The sequence below is a fragment of the Bubalus bubalis genome, chromosome 17 (assembly GCF_019923935.1).
Source record: "Bubalus bubalis isolate 160015118507 breed Murrah chromosome 17, NDDB_SH_1, whole genome shotgun sequence".
NCBI lineage: Eukaryota > Metazoa > Chordata > Mammalia > Artiodactyla > Bovidae > Bubalus > Bubalus bubalis.
This window is the reverse complement of record NC_059173.1, coordinates 63,655,772-63,679,504: the sequence shown is the minus strand read 5'-3', so window position 1 is coordinate 63,679,504 and position 23,733 is coordinate 63,655,772. Positions and strand designations below refer to the sequence as shown.

Sequence of the window (23,733 nt, the reverse complement as noted above, 5' to 3'; positions counted from 1 at the left end):
AAGGTCTATGGAGAAGTAGGTGGTGCCTTTGATGAAAAATTATAAAGAGTGAATCTTAAGATAGGGCAGCAGAGCAAAACAGAGATGGTATTGTATACAAGTAAATACAAGTTCTGGGGAGAAAACAAGAAAAAAAATTGCCAGACTTTAGGAATGCACTGCCATTGCCACCAAGGTTTCCAAGCCTTCCTCTAGATTCTACAGGAGAAACTATGGTTTTATAAGAAAGTGAAAGAGTTCGTTACTCAGCTGTGTCCAACTCTTTGCGATCCTATGGACTGTAGCCTGCCAGGCGCCTCTGTCCATGGAATTCTCCAGGCAAGAATACTGGAGTGGGCTGCCATTTCCTTCTCCAGGGGATCTTCCTGACCCAGGAATCAAACCCAGGTCTTCTACACTGCAGGAAGATTCTTTATCAGCTGAGCCACCAGGAAAGCCACCAAGTACCTCCTAATTCAAAAGACCATTTCCTGCTAAAGCTAAAGTTTCAATCTAGCTTCAGCTGAAACTGCTTCACTTCATTTTAAGCAGAAAGAAACAGGATCATTGTGAAGACAACACGTAGATTAATAAGAGTCTTTATTGGAATTTAAGCAGCACCGTTATTTTTCCCAACTTTTGAACTTGAGCGATTTCTATTAACTGCATGAGCTTCATTTTATATTTGGAGGAAGGCATAGTATCCATACCCCTCTTTAGAATCAAACTTTGTAAATGACAGTGTTACATCCATTGAGAACTGTTACTATTCAGAATCAGTTTGTACATAAAGCAGTTCATTTTTGTTGGGAAACTATTAACTATGGATATTAGGAATATCAATAAGAATAATAAACAAAGAACTTGATCTTCAACTTTGACAAGTGTTCCTAAAGATAGTATACTTACTCATTCTCCATTGGGTGAATACTTAGGAGCTTGGGAGTCTCTATGGAACCCAGGGACCCTGTGTCTGAAATTTGTAGTATTTGCCACCAGATGGCGCTGTGTAGCAAGTAAACACGTAGTGCCTCTGTCTCCAGTAAGGAGTTGGCCTGTGCTCCTTTCAGCACAGGGTACAGTAATTTATGGAAAAGTACTCCTGATGGTTACTTGCAAATGTGCACGATATTTTTAAAACAATATAAGTAGGCTATTGATAATAACATGTAAACAACCGATATCTAATGCTGTATGTGTGTCTTATCCATCTTCCTGTGACTTTAGGGGAGTGAATATTTCTGTAGCTAGATCAGTGCCCAGCTTCTCAAGGGTGTCTGCCTCTAGTAGAAGTAATGATCTACAACCAGGATAATCTTGAGTGATTATAATGGAGATCTGTACTACATAGTGTTTGTTGAGTTTTGTTGTTGTTTTCACCTTAGAGGTGCAACTATTTCCCCCATGCCTGCTTTAAGGCTTGCTGTTTACAGTGCTCCTCCAAAGCCTTCGATAATATTATGTCTCTTCTGAATTCTCTTTAAGCGGCAGCAAATGCGGTGCCAACAGGAGGTGGACAGCATTTTTAAAAACTAAAAACAGCTGCCCCAGATTCTTTTCTGTCCGCCTCAAAATTTGACCCTGTCACATCTTTCTTACCTTTCAAATCTTTCATTGTTTGCTGCTGTTGTTCCGTGGATTGTGCCCTGTTTCTTAGGTAAATCTTAGGTCTTTTCTGGTTCTTCTTTCCCATCTAAACTCCATTAGCATTGCGGAACCTAAGAGGTAGTCTTGGATTCTTCTAACAATGGTATATTTTTGTCCCTAATAAGCAGTCCATGTAGTTACAGGTAACAAGTACTTATAAAACTCCAAGTGGTTTAATGTTATGGTTAAGACAGATCAATTGAGTCTTGAAGTCATCTGGAAGTGCATTTTTCCCACACTGATGAATCTCACCAATCCTTATAATGATCAGGAGTCAACTCTTTGTGGACCACCTAAGCTGCAGAGATCCCCCTTCTTTGGGACTCTATGAAATGCTGCTGTACAAGATTCAATATCCTTTAATATGCATATGTTTCAGAAAAGCTAGTTTAATTTATCAAGTACTAAAATATAGAGTTCTTATAAAATAAGGTCACCAGGGGCAGCAGTTCAGCAATTCACTAGGAAAACTCTTTCATGAACCCTACTTCTCCTTCTACTGGATCAACAGTAGACGTGGTGGCGTGAACCACTCTCTTGGATTATAAGGTGGTCTTCAGAAAGGCAGCTACTTCGAGCAGGGAAAGCAAATATCAGGAGCCTGGGTTCCAGACACATGGTGGAGAATCCTATCTGCCTTTGACTCTGTCTAGATTTTATGAGACAAATGAACTTCAATCCAGTTGTAGTGGCTTGAATTATGGCCCTCATGTCCACATCCTAACCCATGTGACCTGTGAATGGAAGCTTATTGGGAGACATAGTCTTCGTAAATATATGTAGGTTAAGGATCAGAAGATGAGATCATCTTGAATGACCCGGGTGGGCCCTGAATTCAATTGTAAGTGTTTCCATTGCAGACACAGAGGAGAGACACACAGAGGAAGCGAAGGCTCAGACACACAGAAGCCAAGGGGCGTTGAAGACAGGGGCAGAAATTGGAATGATCCAGTTGCAAGGAAGGCTGGAAGCCACCAGAAGCTGGAAGTAGGAAATAAATCTCTGTTAGAGCCTCTAGAGGGAGCATGGCCCTGGCAACACCTTGATTTTGGACCTCTGGCCTCCAGAACTGAGAGAGAATAAAATTGTGTTTTCTTTTAAGTCATGAAGTGTGTGGTAATTTTGTGCTGCGGTGCTAGGAAACACATACCCTTGTTTATACTGCTATATTTTGAGTTTTCTGTCATTCAGAAAGTAACCTAATTCTAAACAACCTTTTCCCAAACTGCATTATAAACATCTTAAAATCAAAGACTGCAGCTTATAATTATTTATATCTCTCCTGTGCACAAGAAAAGAAAGTGTGTGTGCATGTGTTAATATTAGTGACACTGTTACCTTTTGCATTTTTACCAATTTATAAGGGAATTCTCATAAATTCTTCCAAGGTTTGAAGAATTTCAGGAAGAAGTATTATTAATGATTATTATTACTGCCTAGAAAAACATGTAAGCTTAGCAAAAATGGGTGAAATGGAAGTAAAACTTTGATGAATAAAGTTTTGGATATGCTAATATTTTGATGTCTATTACAAGGTTTGGCTTATACTCTGAATGGCGTAGGCATTTCTCTCCCACTCACCAATACTAAATAAAGACCCAGCAGGTTGTCTGTTGGGCTTATGTTTAACCTGCTACCCAAGTTAATTGCTTTTCTTCCAGTTTTAGCGTCTTGAATACTTCCTCAGTTTCCTATCTTGCTCGTTTGTGGTTTATTTCACTTGAATGCTAACACACACACACACACACATAGTTAAGAAAGATCAATTATATATATACTTTGCTGTGTTTCGTCACTCAATCATGTCTGATTCTTTGCGACCTCATGCAATGTAGCCCATCAGGCTCCTCTGTCCATGGGGATTCTCCAGGCAAGAATACTTAAATGGGTTGCCATGCCCTCCTCCAGGGGATCTTCCCAACCCAGGGATTGAACCCAGGTCTCCCACATTGCAGGCAGATTCTTTACCAGCTGAGCCACCAAGGAAGCCCAAGAATACTGGAGTGGGTTAACATGCCCTTCTCCAGGGTGTCTTCCCAACCCAGGAATCGAACTGGGCTCTCCTGTATTGTAGGCGATTTCTTTACCAGCTGAGCTACTAGGAAAGCACACACACACACACATATATGTTTATATATATATATATATGTTTTCACTATAGTACTTAATCAGATACAGAATTAATCAATTAGAACAACTTGATTGTTTTCAGAATTGAGAATTATGAGGATCACATTAAATAGAAGGAACATTAAAATATTTGTCTTAGATTTAAATCTTATTAAGCCATTGAGATGTATGTGTTCCTTGGAAAGTAAATTCTTGAGTTAGGGTCTCAATTTCTACATATGTAGGGAGAAAAGCACATATTCTCACATCCACAGAAATACACATTTATACACACGAAATGCACAAATTCTCATATAAGTATGTACTATATGTATTTTCTATTAACCAGATGCTTTTCATAAATATATTATTGCATTCTTCCCTCTAAATTCTAAAATGCAGACATACACCTTCTCCAGGGAAAACACAGAGTGTTTGTTTAGTTATTTGTTCATTGCATCAGTAAGTACTAGAAGCAGAATTCAATCCCAGATGCAACTAACTCCAAAGCATGACACTGCAAATTTATTCTTAAAACTTTCTCTTGAAAAACTTTCTTGATCCATCATTTTGTATAAAGATAAGCTATGGCAGACTTGATATTACTAGATAATTCCTGGCTTTTCTACTCTAAATTGATTCTTTATCACTGTCCTGTTTCACGTTTTATCCATTTAATTGTCTATGCAAATTCTTGGGGTTTACCCTATCACTACTTATCCCTCATTAAAAAATGGAGAATATAAATTTTAATGAATGTTACTTAATGCTTGTGATTTTATTTTTTACGTTTAAGTATAATTAATTTGCAATATGTTAACTTCTGCTATGCAGCACAGTGATTTAGTTATACATATATGTGCATTCTGTTTTTTTTAAATTGATTTTTAAGTGGAGGATAATTGCTTTACAGTGTTGTGTTGGTTTCTGCTGTACAACAACGTGAATCAGCTCTAAGTATACATACATCCCTTCCCTCTTGAGTCTCCCGCCCACTGCCCCAGACCCCACTCCTCTAGGCCATCACAGAGCACCGAGATGAGCTCCCTGTGTTATACAGTAGCCTCCTACTAGCTATCTGTTTTAAGCTAGTGTACATTTGTCAATATATACATGGTAGTGTATATATGTCAGTGTGACTTGATTTTAAAGATGGACAACAATTAGCTTACATTTGTGTTTTATAATGTATTTCACTTTGAAGAGTATCTGGTCATTTAATATCTATCAAAAACGTAACATTGATTTAACAACTCCCTTCCAAGATTACTTTTCATGATGACGGGATGAAACCTGGGGGCCATAATTTTCTGAAAGGGGATCATTCTTGAAGTGCTAAAGATTTTATTTCAAAGAAAAATGCTGCTTAATTCAAGCTTTACCCATGAATCTCCAAATTGCCTACATCTAGGAGCAGCCGGGTGCCTAGGAACTTCTATAAAATTAGACTCACCTTTTCTAGAAGTGGAGAAGAAGTTCTGTGGCAGACAAAAAGTTATGGCAAATATTTTGCATGTCTCTTTCCCGTGAGAGCACCTCTGTCGGGCCCTTCAGAAAGCCCACATTATCAAATGCCAGCTTCTTGAAGGGCATCAATTTCCCTTTTGATTGTATTGGGTAAAACACCTGTGATGCTATTGAAAGTCTACATTAATATTTAAATTGTCAAGAGATTCAAGAGTTCAGCTGTCAAGTCCATAATGGACCTAGAGTGCACCAATGTTTGAATCAAATTTACATTTAAAAAAATAGTTTCTTGTGCCAGTCTAGATAACTTAAACTTTATACGAAAAGTACATGGACAACACTCAAACACTTCACATGATAAAACGTTGAAAGTTTTAAACTTATTAAAAAGTAAAATGGAAATTAATAACAAGACAGATTCGCTCAATGACTGGCCCAGGGTAGTTTATGGGGAGGGTGAATATTTGTCTGTATAACAGGGAGTTCTTTTTGCCCTAGTGCCAGCCAGTCTTATGAAGGGCTCTTCAAGCGGTACATTCATTCTTGAAAGCATTAGAAACTCGTTTCATACCCTAAAATGGACTAATTATTTTCTAAAAGCAATGCTACAACCCACCTAAAAAGTCTTTCATACCAAATCCCACAGTTTAAACTAATTAAATTCTGCATTATTTAGTTGAATGTACATCATTAAAGTTGTTTTTCGTCCTTGGGGGTGTGCTGAATTCAAATAATAACAATGCCTTGTATTTGTAAAGAACTTATAAAGCTTTTCCCCTTTATTCTGCTGCTTGATGCCTGGAACATATATGTGGCGTTGCCTGTATGGATGATAACTCCACCTCAAACAGAGGCAAATATGAGGCCAATGTGTCTTCTTCCCCATTGTCAGTGGAAGGGCAGGAGGGACACTGGAGTCAACAGCGAGCACTCACTGTGTGCCAGGCGCCAAAGTAACCATTTTTAAGGATTACCAAGAGGATAAGGGGAGGCATGGAAGGAATCCAGAGACTGAGGTTGACACATATACACTGATATATTATGGATAAAATACATCAATATTATTGATTGATGTGATTACTATTGATTACTATTGATGTGATTACTATTGATATTATGTATAAAATGGAAAACTAATGAGAACATACTGTATACCAAAAGGAACTCTACTTTATGCACGCTGGTGACATGAATGGGAAGGAAGTCCAAAAGGGAGGGGATGTATGTACGTGTACAGCTGATTCATTTTGCTGTACAGCAGAAACTAACACAACATTGTCCAGCAACTATACTGCAATGAAAATTAATTAAAAAAAAAAAGAATTCATTTGGTCCTCAAATCCTGAGAGGCAGTTGCTGTTGTTTTCCTCATGCTATAGATGAGAAAGGCAAGTGGACAAGGCACTGAGTGCCTAGACGGATGCCATGCATGGGGGTGGTGGACATCTAGAGTTTCGACTCTTAACCACTATGTTTCACCCCCGTAGGAGTGATCCCCGTGGTGGGAGGCAGCTCACTGCTGCGTCTGTGAAGCACTGCGGGCAGATGGGGAGTGGGCAAAATGCTGTTACTCCCAGTGTAGAGGTCGGAGCACAGAGGCTCAGAGTGTAACTGCAGTCAGACAGCTAGAAGCTAAACCAGCTCACATGATTCTACCAAGGTATTCTTGCTACGGTATCACTTCTGCTTTTCTCTCCGTGTTCATCTACAAACCATCACTTTTATTGTTTTGTTTCTGGTGCTTTCATTTATAAATCCTATTCAGCTCATTATGGCCCAGACACAACACACCGGATTGTTCTTCTGTGTGGCTGGGACCCCATAGTGGCTCAAGACCCCTCAGCATAGAACTGCATCTTCATTCTTTCCAAGTACACTAGAATAGATCCAATGCTAGGACCTCAAAGCCTCTCTCATTTGACACTATCTTTAACCCACTTTGATGTTGCCTGGGAACCAGCAATGATGGTCACTTCCAAAAAGTAAACTGAAAATTTAAAAAATGAGTTTAGTGAGTTGTTTATTAATATTTCTATTTTAAAAAGGACTTTTAAAAAATTCCCTAATAAATTCAGCAATGAGAACCTCTACTACACAGAATCCCTCACTGGGTTTCAGGGGCCATGTTCTAAGATGTTTGACTTTGGCTTTGAGTCTCCTATCTACACATTTTCACAGTCATATGATGAATTCCATAGGCCACTTCTACTTAATGTATGGAGACGTGCACTCAAAATGATGTAAGGTAAATGACAATTATATTTGGTGAAAAGTTCAGTTAAGTTCAGTTCAGTCGCTCAGTTATGTCCGACTCCTTGCGACCCCATGAATCACAGCATGCCAGGCCTCCCTGTCCATCACCAACTCCCAGAGTTCACCCAAACTCATGTCCATCAAGTCGGTGATGCCATCCAGCCATCTCATCCTCCGTCGTCCCCTTCTCCTCCTGCCCCCAATCCCTCCCAGCATCAGGGTCTTTTCCAATGAGTCAACTCTTCGCAAGAGGTGGCCAAAGTATTGGAGTTTCAGCTTCAGCATCAGTCCTTCCAATGAACACCCAGGACTGATCTCCTTTAGGATAGACTGGTTGGATCTCCTTGCAGGCCAAGGGGCTCTCAAGAGTCTTCTCCAGCACCACAGTTCAAAAGCATCGATTTTTCAGTGCTCAGCCTTTTTTATGGTCCAACTCTCACATCCATCCATACCTGACTATTGGAAAAACAGTAGCATTGACTATACAGATCTTTGTTGGCAAAGTGATGTCTCTGCTTTTTAATATGCTGTCTAGGATTGTCATAGCTTTTCTTCCAAGGAACAAGTGTCTTTTAATTTCATGGCTGCAGTCACCATCTGCATTGTTTTTGGAGCCCAAGAAATTAAAATCTCTCATTCTATGACATCCCAAATCTAATGTTAGCCCCTGCTCCTCCTGTCAGAGGAGGATGAAAAGTTAAGAAGAGTTATTTCTCTGGAATCTTGCAGATAAACTCTGTATTGGGGTAAACAGATGTAGGACAATGAGGAAGGAAAGGCAAACTGAGTGCAGACACCTCTTTGAAGGGCTTTTGGGTTAAAGGGGAGCAAATGTATGGGCAAGAGCTAGTGGGATCCCTGGGGAGAAGTGAGGTTTGCTTGTTTTATTTTGTAGTTTACTTTGGAAGTAATATAGTTTGTTTATATGCTGATAACATTAGACTGGAAGAGATGAGAGAGAGAGGTGATTAAAAAAAAAGGACCAAAAACTTTGAGGGGGATTGTGGCACAGCGGTAAATAGCCCTCCTGCAAGGTAAGAGGTGCAAGAGACATGAGTTCGATCCCTGGGTTGGGAAGATCCCCAGGAGTAGGAAATGGCAACCCACGCCAGTATTCTTGCCTGGAAAATCCCATGGACAGAGGAACCTGGTGGGCACTCACCTAATTTTTCTTCTATCCTACTTCTTTTCCTTCTTGACTGCTTCCCTTTTTCTTTGATGCTGGAGGACTCAAGCCTTGACCAATTTCCCTTCACTGGTTTTCTGCCTTGCTTCTCTTTTCTGCTCCCCTGTGTATTCCCCTGTTCCTTCAGCATCCATGTACACAGCCCGGGTTGGTAATGACATTTGCACAGAAATGAGATGTTTAAAGAAAAGAGAGTTTTATTCAGTATCAGCATGTCACATTGGGTGATTCCAGGGCACAGGCCAGCTGTGACATGGCTTCTGAAGATCCAGGCAGTTCAAGTATCATGATTTCCTAACATATATACTGAACCAACATCATTGAGGAAAATCAGAACTCTAATTATTACCCAGTATTTCTGACTTACTGACAGCAAGACTGTCCACCCACGCTTTGTTTGATGGATGCCAAGTGTTTTACAAACTTAAGAGGAGCTTTTTAGAAACATACACTTTGATATATTTTCCTTCAGATCTTTTGTGTGTTAGGATTCACATATTGCTTAGAAATCCTGTGTTTCATTGGTGAATATACACACAATACAGCAAAGAGATAATATGAGTACCTGGTTCTGCTTTATTTTTTCAGGTAAGGGTGCATTTATCATGCAATTTCACATCCATTTTTGCATCCAATTATTAAATACCACATTTATACTTAATAAGTATCAAAATAAATATAAGGGCCTAAGAAGTCTTATTATAAAGAATGTACAGGTAGTGAGCTGATTTTAATTTTAGTTATAATTTTCCAAACTGTGTATTCACACCTTCTTCAGTGATGCTCACTTGTCACAAAATAGATTCATTAGAATTTCATTATCCATTACCTACCTTCTGAAGCCTACATAAATTAGCTCTAAAATAGTCAAAAGGCTTGAAGTCATGAAGAAGAGGATAAAGAAGCCACAAGACAGACTATCCCTGAACAGGGTTAGAGCCATCCCTGGTGGCAAATGGTAAAGAATCTGCCTGCAACGCAGAAGACCTGGGTTTGATCCCTGGCTCAGAAAAATCCCTTGGAGAAGAGAATGGCTACCCACGGCAGTATTTTGCCTGGAGAATCCCATGGACAGAGGAGGCTGGCGGGCTACAGTCCATAGGCTGCAAAGAGTTGGACGTGACTGAGCGACTAACACTTTTTCACTTCACTTTTGAAGGGTTAAGGATGCTCTGTGACCTGAGTCCAGTTTAGGGGAGGGGAAACTTCTCTGTATCTGACATATCCACTCCAGTGCAATAACAAGACATCCATTGAAGGTATGGGTAACAGGAACAAAGCTAGTATTGTCTAAGCTCTGTGGTCTTGAGGTCAGGAAATGGGACGAGATGAAATATGGCCTTTCTTGGTGAGATTTCAAAAGAGTAAAAATACTTTTCATGCAACCCAGAGGTAGCCTGGTATGTTGGTAGAGCATGGATTTTAGACACAGACCTCTTAGTCTTACACATCAACCTTGCCACTCATCAGCTGTGTGACCTTGAGCTATTTCATGAACCTCTCTGTGTTTAATGTTCCTTATCTGTAAAATGAAGATAAGAATGGTACCTACTCTATAGGGTTATTATAAAGGTTAAGGAATTAATAGAGGAGTTTTTAAAACTCAAGCTATTGATATTTTTGGCTAGATTAATTTTTAGTTCAGGGAGAGGGGCAGTCCTGTGCATTGCAGAATATTTAGCATCATCTCTGTCTTTTACCCACTAAATGATGTGATAATTGTTGTTGTTTAGTCACTAAGTCGTGTCCAACTCTTCTGCAATCCCATGTACTATAGCCCACCAGGCTACTCTGTCCATTGGGTTCCCCAGGCAAGAATACTGGAGTGGGTTGCCATGCCCTCCTCCAGGGGATCTTCCCAACCCAGGGATTGAACCAGCATCTCAGGTGGACTTTTTACCAATGAGCCACCTAGGAAGCTATCCCCTCTCAAATTAAGACAATTGAAATTATTTCCACATGTTGTCTTTGGTTGAGAATAACTTTTACCATTTGTAAAATTCATAGAGTGGTGCTCCACATACAGTAATTGCACACAGATATTTGCCAAATAAAGCTACTAATAAACTGATAGCAACATTGCAAAAGTAAATGATAAAAATAAGACATAGGGATGCATTAGATATAAGCAACAGGTAGAAAAAATAAGGTGTTGGTCTACTTCAGTTAATGCATTTCACCCTTAAAAAAAGGTAAAGGCATGATTTATGTAGAAACAATAGCAGTTCAGTTAAGTTGCTCAGTCGTGTCCGACTCTTTGCGACCCCATGAAATGCAGCACACCAGGCCTTCCTGTCCATCACCAACTCCCGGAGTCCACCCAAACCCATGTCCATTAAGTCTGTAATGCCATCCAACCATCTCATCCTCTGTTGTCCCCTTCTCCTCCTGCCTTCAATCTTTCCCAGCATTAGGGTCTTTTCCAATGAGTCAGCTCTTTGCATCAGGTGGCCAAGGTATTGGAGTTTCAGCTTCAAAATCAGTCCTATCAATGAACACCCAGGACTATCTCATTTAGGATGGACTGATTGGATCTCCTTGCAGTTCAAGGGACTCAAGAGTTTTCTCAAACACCACAGTTCAAAAGCATCAATTCTTCAGCACTCAGCTTTCTCTATAGTCCAACTCTCACATCCATACATGACCACTGGAAAAACCATAGCTTTGACTAGATGGACCATTGTTGGCAAAGTAATGTCTCTGCTTTTTAATATGCTGTCTAGGTTGGTCATACTTTCCTTCCAAGGAGTAAGCGTCTTTTAATTTCATAGCTGCAGTCACCATCTACAGTGATTTTGGAGCCAGAAAAATAAAGTCAGCCACAGTTACCACTGCTTCCCCATCTATTTGCTGTGAAGTGATGGGACCAGATGCCATGATCTTCGTTTTCTGAATGTTGAGCTTTAAGCCAACTTTTTCACTCTCCTCTTTCACTTTCATCAAGAGGCTTTTGAGTTCCTCTTCACTTTCTGCCATAAGGGTGGTGTCAGCTGCATATCTGAGGTTATTGATATTTCTCCCGGAAATCTTGATTCCAGCTTGTGCTTCTTCCAGCCCAGCATTTCTCATGATGTACTCTGCAAAAAAGTTAAATAAGCAGGGTGACAATATACAGCCTTGAAGTACTCCTTTTCCTATTTGGAACCAGTCTGTTGTTCCATGTCCAGTTCTAACTGTTGCTTCCTGACCTGTATATAGGTTTCTCAAGAGGCAGGTCAGGTGGTCTGGTATTCCCATCTCTTTCAGAACTTTCCACAGTTTATTGTGATCCACACAGTCAAAGGCTTTGGCATAGTCAATAAAGCAGAAATAGATGTTTTTCTGGAACTCTCTTGTTTTTTCTATGATCCAGCGGATGTTGGCAATTTGATCTCTGGTTTCACTGCCTTTTCTAAAACCAGCTTGAACATCTGGAAGTTCACGGTTCACATATTGCTGAAGCCTGGCTTAGAGAATTTTAAGCATTACTTTACTAGCATGTGAGATGAGTGCAATTGTGAGGTAGTTTGAGCATTCTTTAGCATTGCCTTTCTTTGGGTTTGGAATGAAAACTGACCTTTTCCAGTCCTGTGGCCACTGCTGAGTTTTCCAAATTTTCTGGCATATTGAGTGCAGCACTTTCACAGCATTGTCTTTCAGGATTTGAACTAGCTCAACTTTAATTCCATCACCTCCACTAGCTTTGTTCGTAGTGATGCTTCCTAAGGCCCACTTGACTTCACATTCCAGGATGTCTGGCTCTAGGTGAGTGATCACACCATGGTAATTATCTGGGTTGTGAAGATCTTTTTGTACAGTTCTTCTGTGTATTCTTGCCACCTCTCTTAATATCTTCTACTTCTGTTAGGTCCCTATAATTTCTGTCCTTTATTGAGCCCATCTTTGCATGAAATGTTCCCTTGGTATCTCTAATTTTCTTGAAGAGATCTCTAGTCTTTCCCATTCTGTTGTTTTCCTCTATTTCTTTGCATTGATCACTGAGGAAGGCTTTCTTATCTCTCCTTGCTATTCTTTGGAACTCTGCATTCAGATGTTTATATCTTTCCTTTTCTCCTTTGTTTTTCACTTCGCTTCTTTTCTCAGCTATTTGAAAGGCCTCCTCAGACAGCCATTTTGCTTTTTTGCATTTCTTTTTCTTGGAGATGATCTTGATTCCTGTCTCCTGTACAATGTCATGAACCTCCATCCATAGTTCATCAGGCACTCTATCAGATCTAGTCCCTTAAATTTATTTCTCATTTCCACTGTATAGTCATAAGGCATTTGATTTAGGTCATACCTGAATGGTCTGCAGATGACACCATCCTTATGGCATAAAGTGAAGAGGAACTAAAAATCCTCTTGATGAGAGAGAAAGAGGAGAGTGAAAAAGTTGGCTTAAAGCTCAACATTCAGAAAATGAAGATCATGGCATCTGGTCCCATCACTTCATGGGAAATAGATGGGCAAACAGTGGAAATAGTATCAGACTTTATTTTGGGAGGCTCCAAAATCACTGCAGATGGTGACTGCAGTCATGAAATTAAAAGACGCTTACTCCTTGGAAGGAAAGTTATGACCAACCTAGATAGCATATTGAAAAGCAGAGACATTACTTTGCCAACAACGGTCTGTCTAGTCAAGGCTATGGTTTTTCCAGTGGTCATGTATGGATGTGAGAGTTGGACTGTGAAGAAAGCTGAGTGCCGAAGAATTGATGCTTTTGAACTGTGGTGTTGGAGAAGACTCTTGAGAGTCCCTTGGACTGTAAGGAGATCCAACCAGTCCATTCTAAAGGAGATCAGCCCTGGGTTTTTGTTTGAAGGAATGATGCTAAAGCTGAAACTCCAGTACTTTGGCCACCTCATGCGAAGAGTTGACTCCTTGGAAAAGACTCTGATGTTGGGAGGGATTGAGGGCAGGAGGAAAAGGTGACGACGGAGGATGAGATGGCTGGATGGCATCACCGACTCAACGAACGTGAGTCTGAGTGAACTCCAGGAGTTGGTGATAGATTAGGAGGCCTGGTGAACTGCGATTCATGGGGTCGCAAAGAGTCGGACACGACTGAGCAACTGATCTGATCTGATCTGAATGGTCTAGTGGTTTTCTCCACTTTCTTCAATTTCAGTCTGAATTTGGCATAAAGGAATTCATGATCTGAGGTACAGTCAACTCCCAGTCTTGTTTTTGCTGACTGTATAGAGCTTCTTCATCTTTGGCTGCAAAGAATATAGTCAATCTGATTTTGGTGTCAACCATCTGGTGATGCCCATGTGTAGAGTCTTCTCTTGTGTTGTTGGAAGAGGGTGTTTGCTATGACCAGTGTATTTTCTTGGCAGAACTCTATTAGCCTTTGCCCTGCTTCATTCCATACTCCAAGGCCAAATTTTCCTGTTACTCCAGGTGTTTCTTGACTTCCTCTTTTGCTTTCCAGTCCCCTACAATGAAAAGGGCATCTTTTTGGGGTGTTAGTTCTAGAAGGTCTTGTAGGTCTTCATAGAACTGTTCAACTTTAGCTTCTTCAGCATTACTGGTCGGGTCATAGACTTGGATTACTGTGATATTGAATGGTTTGTCTTGGAAACGAACAGAGATCATTCTGTCGTTTTTGAGATTGCATCCAAGTACTGCATTTCGGACTCTTTTGTTGACTATGTTGGCTACTCCATTTCTTCTAAGGAATTCCTGCCCACAGTAGTAGAGATGATGGTCATCTGAGTTAAATTCACCCATTCCAGTCCATCTTAGTTCACTGATTCCTAGAATGTCAGTGTTCACTCTTGTCATCTCCTGTTTGACCACTTCCAATTTGCCTTGATTCATGGACCTAACATTCCAGGTTCCTATGCACTATTGCTCTTTACAGCATCGAATTTTGCTTCTATCACCAGTCCCAGTCACAACTGGGTGTTGTTTTTGCTTTGGCTCCATCCCTTCATTCTTTCTGAAGTTATTTCTCCACTGATCTCCAGTAGCATATTGGGCACCTACCAACCTGGGGAGTTCATCTTTCAGTGTCCTATCTTTTTGCCTTTTCATACTGTTCATGGGGTTCTCAAGGCATGAATACTGAAGTGGTTTGCCATTCCCTTCTCCAGTGGACCACATTCTGTCAGACCTCTCCACCATAACCCGTCCGTCTTGTGTGGCCGCATATGGCATGGCTTAGTTTCATTAAGTTAGACAAGGCTGTTTTCCACGTGATTAGATTGGCTAGTTGTCTGTGATTGTATTTCAGTACATCTGCCCTCTGATCTCCTCTCTCAGTGCCTACCGTCTTACTTGGGTTTCACTTACCTTGGAAGCGGGGTCTCTCTTCATGGCTGCTCCAGCAAAGCACAGCCACTGCTCCTTACCTGCGGTGCGGGGTAGCTCCTCTCGGGCCACCACCCCTAACCTCGGGCGTGGGGTAGCTCCTGTCAGCCGCACTCCTGCACCGTCACAGGCGCCGCGCCATGCTCATGCACCGGCTATGGGTCAATCTCTCAAACCTATGACTGCTATTAGCATTGGCGCTTCTCTTAAACTCACCACAGTCCTTGGTTCATTTCTCCCACACTCCTCCTCCATCTAGATGCCTACCTGCTGTATCATCCACCTTGTCTTGGTGGATGTCCCTTTTTCTTCACTCAACAGCTCACTGTTTGAATAAATTGCACTTCATCTCCTGTGTAAGGTCACTTTGTCCCACTCTTTGTAAGTATGTAGAATCTCCAAATCTAGTGTCTCAGGGGCAAAGAAGCTCACCAGAATGGCAGAAGTAGGGACAGGGCAGACCGTGGGAATCTGAAAAGGCATGCCTGTCGGAAGGGACCACGGATGAGCTCCAGCCCCTAGTAACATAGGAGATATGGATTCTGAATCCAGGTCTTCTCCCTAGAACCTAGTGAACTTGTGGGACACAACTTCATAGTGCATAGAGCAAGGAACTGAGGATTTCCAGCATTCTTTTTTCATTGACTTTTCAGAGAATTGTAGACTTGACACCAATGTGTTTTGAAACTTCGAAGCAACTGGGTGGGAAAAAGATAATTCTAGAACTGTTTCCCATATGCCCATGTAGTCATGAGAAAATAACTTAGAATTAAGTCACACTTAATTAATGCTTAAAACCCAAAACTCGGTGAAACCAGGGTATTGACATGCAGTGACACATTGCTTGCTTTGATACAATCAATTATTTTTAAACCAATAAATTTACTTTGGATTTGGGGGAAGGCACTTTGATTTAGAAATTACATTAAACTACACTACAGAATTTTAAATAACAAAGGTGTAGCCTGCATAATAGTCTTTCACTAGAAGGAGCTCCATTAATTTTGACTAGATTGATAGTAACTAATTGTGCAGAACTGATTGTTAAATAAAGCCAAAACAAGCAATTCAGTTACACTGTGGCTGATTAGGCTTTGTCATTCATACATGATCTCACAGTCAGTAACTTGGCCAGGCATTCTCCACTTGCCACCAAGCAATTCCATAACCTTGTAATTGTCTTGTTCCATGCACCTCAGTCTCAAAGAGAGAATAAGATAATCTCCATTATTTTGATAATATTTATTGAGCATATCATTTCAGTTCAGTTCAATCACTCAGTCGTGTCAGACTCTTTGGGACCCCATGAATCACAGCATGCCAGGCCTCCCTGTCCATCACCAACTCCCGGAGTTCACTCAGACTCAAGTCCATCGAGTCAGTGATGCTATCCAGCCATCTCATCCTCTGTCGTCCCCTTCTCCTCCTGCCCCCAATCCCTCCCAGCATCAGAGTCTTTTCCAATGAGTCAACTCTGCGTGAGGTGGCCAAAGTACTGGAGTTTTACAGCTTTAGCATCATTCCTTCCAAAGAACACCCAGGGCTGATCTCGTTTAGAATGGACTGGTTGGATCTCCTTGCAGTCCAAGGGACTCTCAAGAGTCTTCTCCAACACCACAGTTCAAAAACAACAATTTTTTGGTGCTCAGCTTTCTTCACATACGAGAGGCCATACATTGTACTATATACTTCATGTATATTATCATTTTTAAATCTCAGAACTTGTGAGATAGACATTATAATTTAATAACCTAGACTGGTTCCAAATAGGAAAAGGAGTATGTCAAGGCTGTATATTGTCACCCTGCTTATCTAACTTCTATGCAGAGTACATTATGAGAAACGCTGGACTGGAAGAAGCACAAGCAGGAATCAAGATTGCCGGGAGAAATATCAATAACCTCAGATATGCAGATGACACCACCCTTATGGCAGAAAGTGAAGAAGAACTAAAGAGCCTCTTGATGAAAGTTAAAGAGGGGAGTGAAAAAGTTGGCTTAAAGCTCAACATTCAGAAAACGAAGATCATGGCATCTGGTCCCATTACTTCATGGCAAATAGATGGGGAAACAGTGGAAACAGTGTCAGACTTTATTTTTCTGGGCTCCCAAATCACTGCAGATGGTGACTGCAGCTATGAAATTAAAAGACGCTTACTCCTTGGAAGGAAAGTTATAACCAACCTAGATAGAATATTCAAAAGCAGAGACGTTACTTTGCCATAAAAGGTCCGTCTAGTCAAGGCTATGGTTTTTCCTGTGGTCATGTATGGATGTGAGAGTTGGACTGTGAAGAAGGCTGGCACCGAAGAATTGATGCTTTTGAACTGTGGTGTTGGAGAAGACTCTTGAGAGTCCCTTGGACTGTAAGGAGATCCAACCAGTCCATTCTAAAGGAGATCAGCCCTGGGTTTTTGTTTGAAGGAATGATGCTAAAGCTGAAACTCCAGTACTTTGGCCACCTCATGCGAAGAGTTGACTCATTGGAAAAGACTCTGATGCTGGGAGGGATTGGGGGCAGGAGGAGAAGGGGACGACAGAGGATGAGATGGCTGCATGGCATCACTGACTCGATGGACGTGATTCTGAGTGAACTCCAGGAGTTGGTGATAGGTAGGGCGGCCTGGCGTGCTGCGATTCAAGGGGTCACAAAGAGTCTGACACGACTGAGCGACTGAACTGAATTGAACTGAAGGGAAAAAAAATCTGAAAAGCATAGATATATATGTATCACTGAATCACTTTGCTGTATATTTGAAACTAGTACTACTTTGTAAATCAACTATACTTCAATAAAAGGTAATCAGCTAATTAAAAAAATTTACAAGTAAGGAAATTTAAGCTTAGAGAGGTTAATTATCTTGCCCCATGCTATCTTCTGCTAAGTTATGGGAATTATTTTTAAGTCAAAATGTTATCTACTATACAAAACAAAATTCCTTCCTAAAGTTAGAATAAACACAATGATGGAATATTAGTAAAAAAAAAGAGAAAAGATGAAATGCTAGGTTTATGTATGTTTACATATATTTAATTTATATATACATATTTATTTGTGGGCTACATAAAAGCGAACACATAGGACTTCCCTGATGGCTGAGTGGTTTAGAACTCCACCTTCCCATGCAGGAGGTGAGGGTTTGAGCTCTGGTGGGGGCACTAGGATCCCACAGGCCTTGCAGCCAAAACACAAAAACATAAAAGCAAAAACAATATTGTAACAAAATTCAATAAAGACTTAAAAAAATGGTCCATGTTAAAAAAAAGAAAAAGCTAAAATAGAAAAAAGAAAAAGCCAACCTGTGATGATTGAACAGAAAAGTTCAGAGTTACTACCATCATATAAAATAGATAGACAGAACATGATAATAACATATAACTCCATCCAGGAATGGGAAGTCCAGAAGTAAGCAAAATAGAAGCCCCGGCTCATAGAACTTATGTTTTAATGAGGGAGCAAAGCAGTGCCAGAAAAAGAAGAGGGTATAAACTTACGGAAACTAAAGTCAATCCTTCAGTCAAATTTTTTAAGAATGTAGCCAGTTTAAGGAAGGATCCGACTGGATGCTGAAATTAGAACCAGGCTTTATTTGTAATTTAACCTAAACAAGGTAAGTGCTTAATTGCTCAGTCATGTCTGACTCTTTGGGATTGTGATCCTATGGACTGTAACCCTCCAGGCTCCTCTGTCCATGGGATTTTTTAGACAAGAATACTGGAGTGGGTAGCCATTCTCTTCTGCAGGAGATCTTCCCGACCCAGGGATCAAACCAGCCTCTCCTGTGTCTCCTGCATTGCAGGTGGATTTTTTACCTGCTGAGCCATGCAGGAAGCCCTTCCACAGTTATTTCTCAGTGATTTAATATTTAGTAAAGATTCATTCTATTATTTTTATAAATCAGTGCTTAAATAATGAGACAGCTGAAAATTTCTCTTAGGATTCTGGTACACAGAATGAACACATTAGATTTAGAAGTACTCCTTACATTATAGCACCTTAGCAAGAATCAATATCTTCTAAAGGCTAAAGGAAAAGTAAAAACATAGATGCAAATACAGATATAATTGCAACAAAACAGAGTAAAAGGAAAAATATGTAGACATACAAACACATTTAGTTGGTTTATGGGCAAAGAATAGTTCCCAGCTTATACAGAAACAACACAAATTGGAGTGCCCTCAGTCTATGATTTTGAAAACTGATGGTCCTCTGTAAGGCTTCTACTTGATTCTATTTTAAACTTTAGGGACTTCTTAACCTCCCTATGGTAACATATGATTGCCAGTGGAATGGTGCCCACTAGAACAAAAGAAAGTGACACAATCACTTCTATCCATCTCAATAATCTGGTTACTTTCAAACCTAAGTATGAGCACCTAAATGTCAGCTCTGTCATTTCAGTTCATTGTAATTACTGTTCATAGGTTCATTTTTGTAAAGAGAAAGGGAAGAGAAAATGAATTGTGGGTTCCTGGTAGTATATGGGAGGAAAGACATGTAAAGCTTTATGAATATTCATGAGTTGAGTTTGACTAATTGAAATTCTTTACATTCTGAAATTGGGTTAAAATATACCCTTTTAAAGAATATACATAATACTCTGGGTCATGGGTTTTTGAAAGAAAAAAAGTGAAAGCAATTTGAAGTAATAAATACACTATAAATGACCCTCCTTTTAGGCATATTTGGTTTTAAAGTTTGAGTCCTTGATTCAAGGGAGTTTATCAATAAAAAATGTCAATAGAAAACAAACTTATGATTACCAAAGGGGAAAGGGAAGTAGGGGGAAGGATAAATTAAGAGTTTGGGAGTAACATATGCTCACTATTGTATATAAAATAGATAACCAACAATAACCTACTATATAGCACAAGGAACTCAACTTAATATTTTGTAATAATATATACAAATCTGAAAAGGAATACATATATATATATATATATATATATTTTGTACACCCTTATACTACTGAAACTAACACCATGCTTAAATCAACTGTACTTCAATAAAAAGTAAGCAAATTTTTAAAAAGAATAAACACAGACAAAAACATTCCATTCTTGTCTTCAATTCAAGCACATTTCAGTGCATAATTTTATTGGAGATTCAACCAACAGCTTTGCCAAGAGATTTTAAATCTTGGTACATTTAGTCAGTGATCTGGGGGCTAGCAGATGGACCAAAACTTATAACACTGCCCTGCAGTTTATCAAAGGGGCACTGGAGGAAACTGCCTGAGATCTTGGGGAAGGACAGGAAATTAAAAACCGAAAGGGAGCTGGAGAAATAGATATGGATAGAAAATATGGTGAAGCTATAGGAGACTTGTGTTGCTAACTCTACTCCCCAGTTACAATATTTCAATGGTATTGAAAAGCACATCTATTGCCTATAAGGCAATGAAGCATTATAATCATGCCCATTATCCATAAATAAACCTTTTTGTTTTAGGATTTAAGTTATATGTCTATCTTTCCCAATGAGATGGGGACAGGGACCACGTCTTCTTCATTTTCATGTTTTGAGTGTTTATCTGTAAGTGCTTAATATGTGTTAGTTTAAAGAATGAGTTAACTTGGCCATATGTCTTCTGCCCTTTGCATAGAGTACTGAGAAAACACTGAAGCATGGCTTCCTAAGTCACAGACAAACCATCAGCCTCCCAGCCCACACTAAAGACACTCGTCTCCCAAGGTTCCTCCTTCTGTTTTCAGGAGGATTCTTTGGAAGGTATTTGAGAAAAAAAAATCCTCAAGAGTTGTTCTTGCATTGGAGGATCACATTATGAAGAAATGAAGGAGGAATAATCTGTTTTAGACCCAACTAGATAATATATTCAAAATTGAGTTCAAAGAAATACACATGTACATCGGCAGGGATTCTGCTTTAGAAGAATGTAATTTATTGGTCTTTGTTTATCTGACTGGGCCTCTACAGAGATCCTTGCATCCAGTATCTTTCTCTTTGTGACTCCTGCCATTAGTTTTCAAAACTAACACAAAACAGAAATGTAGGTCAAATGTATCTACAAGGTTATGCATAGGCCATCAAAGTCCAGAAAGTGTAGATAAGTCACAATCGAGGACAAACTGAGATCATACTTGAATAATAGAAGACATCAAATCTGACCATGACCCATTATGAAAAAGGGGTAAAAAGAGAGGGAGGGTAGCTCTGACCTGAGAGCCAGATGGCGGTGAGCAAAAAAACCCAGGCAAAATTCCCTGAATCATGGGTTGCTCTGATGGAATTTTTTCTCCCGCAGATGCACTTTCTTGAATATTAAGAAGGAATCTGCTTATCATGGCAGAGTTGAAGTGATCTCTGGCACCCTCTATATCACAGTATCAATGTAAGCAATAAGGTAGACTAAAGCACTTGCTCAGATGTACATGACAAAATTAAATGCAGTTACTTCTACCACTTTAATCACTGAAATATAGGAACAACATTAGAGTCCCTACACAAAAGTTAAATTTTGAGAATCATAGCATGTAAGGCTAGAGTTAAGGTTTATTATAAATTTCTTTCATGCCTACCACTTTATTTTCATTAAGTTCACTCTCTGTATCATTGAGAGGAGGGGAAAAAAAGCTTAATTCAAGTAAGTTGAACATGATGCCAATATATTAGGTTGGTGCAAACGTAATTGCCATTTTGGACTGTGAATTTTAAATCATTTTAAGTAGGCTCAAGCACATCTTTATTAATCAAAATAGGAAACTTTATGATCAACACATTTTTGCCAATGAGAAATAAGTTTGATAAACAAACTTATTTTTGTTTATGATTTGGGAATCAAACTTTTGGAAAGCATTTTTTGTCTCCTGCTGTTTGTGGAAGCATTTTCCCTGCAAAATGTTGTTGAGATGCTTGAAGAAGTGGCAAGTGACTGGCAAGAGGTCAGGTGAATATGATGGATGAGGCAAAACTTAGTGGCCCAATTTGGTCAACTTTTGAAGCACTGGCTGTGCAAAGTGAAGTCAGACCTTGTCATGGAGAAGAATTGGGTCCAATCTGTTAACCAATGCTGGTTTCAGGCATTGCAATTTTTGGTGCTTCTCATTGATTTGTTGAGCATACTTCTCAGGTGTGATGATTTCATAGGGATTCAAAAAGCTGTAGCAGATCAGACAGGCCGCAGACCACCAAATAATGATCATGACCTTTCTTCGGTACAGGTTTGGCTCTGGGACATGCTTTGGAGCTTTTCTCAGCCCAACCATTGAGCTGATCATTGCCATTTATATAAAACCCACTGTTTGTTCCACATGACAATCTGACTGAGAAATTGATTGCTGTTGTTGTGCAGAATAAGAGAAGATGACTTCCAAATGATGATTTTTTGATTTTTGGTTAGCTCCTGAGGTACCCACTTATCAAGCTTTTCCATCTTTTCAATTTTCTTCAAATGTTGAATGACCATTGAATGGTCAACACTGAGTCCTTCAGCAACTTCTCATGTAGTTGTAAGAGGATCCAGCTTAGATGATCCTCTCAATTGGTCTTTGTCAACTTCCGATGGCCGGCCCCTACACTCCTCATCTTCAAGGCTCTTACCTCCTTTGCAAAACTTCTCAAACCACCACTGCACTCTACATTTAGCAGTTAGCAGTTCCTGAGCCAAATGCATTGTTGATGTTGCAAGTTGTCTCCACTGCTTTACAACCCATTATGAACTCAACTAAGAAAATCGCTTGAATTTGCTTTTTATCTAACATCATTTCCACAGCCTAAAATAAATATAAAATATACAGCAAGTAATGTCATTAACCAAAATAACATAAACCGAGAAATGTGCATTAAAATGATGTATAACCTTACCACATTTATATAAGAATGTGTTCCAATATCAAATGGCAAATTTCAATATGCTAAACCACAATTAGTTTTGCACCATCCAAATAGACTCCAGCTTTTGGGCAAAGAAATGGTCTATAGAGAGGCAAATTTTTAACGTTCTGTAAATGAAGTGGCCTATACCTTCCCAACACACCATACCTGGCTTCCTAAATAACATCACTTAGATACATTTTTTGGATGCATCAAGAAATCTTGCCATGAGTAAGCCTTAAAGTGAAGAAGTGAAGTCACTCGGTCATGTCTGACTCTTTGGGACCCCATGGACTGTAGCCGACCAGGCTCCTCTGTCCATAGGATTTTCCAGGCAAGAGTACTGGGGTGGGTTGCCATTTCCTTTTCCAGGGGATCTTCCCAACCCAGGGATCGAACCTGGGTCTTCTGCGTTGCAGGCAGACGCTTTGCCATCTAAGCCACCAGGGAAGCCCCATGAGTAAGCCTTACAGAATATTAAATAGAAAGATGGCTGCTCTAAGGTGGACAATCATTGCAGAGATGAAGAGATGCAGGATGCAGCACTCCTGAGACAGTTGCAGCAGGACCCTTAAGTACCTCTTCTGTGAACTCGTGGAGCAGGAAAGCTCTGGGCAGGGAGAGAGATTGCCCCACAAAGATAAAAGAAATGCAACACAATGGAGAAATGGAGATACCTGCAGAAAGACAACAGAAACTGGGGAAGAAGGATGGGAGCTAATTTTTAGTTATTTCTTATCATAAACCTGATACTATGCCACTCATTGTTCAAATGCCATCCGCTGATATACTAATAACACCCATCATCATTAGTGGAGAGTTTGCTATGTCCCAGGCACCAAGTTAATAGCTTTACATACCTTATCTTTCTGAATCCTCCCAACAGCTCTCTTGCATATGAGGGAACTATTTAGAGAGTGCAAGTATCTTTGCACTATGCAAGAAGTAAGTGATGCAAATGA

At 39.9% G+C, this 23,733-nt stretch overlaps 1 non-coding gene across 1 annotated transcript; it reads right to left on the bottom strand.

Moving 5' to 3' along the window:
* Positions 1 to 23,149: 23,149 nt before the first annotated feature.
* On the bottom strand, positions 23,150 to 23,221 carry TRNAC-GCA. Its single transcript has one exon. It is a non-coding gene; the product is annotated as a tRNA-Cys (tRNA).
* Between the last annotated feature and the right edge of the window lie 512 nt (positions 23,222 to 23,733).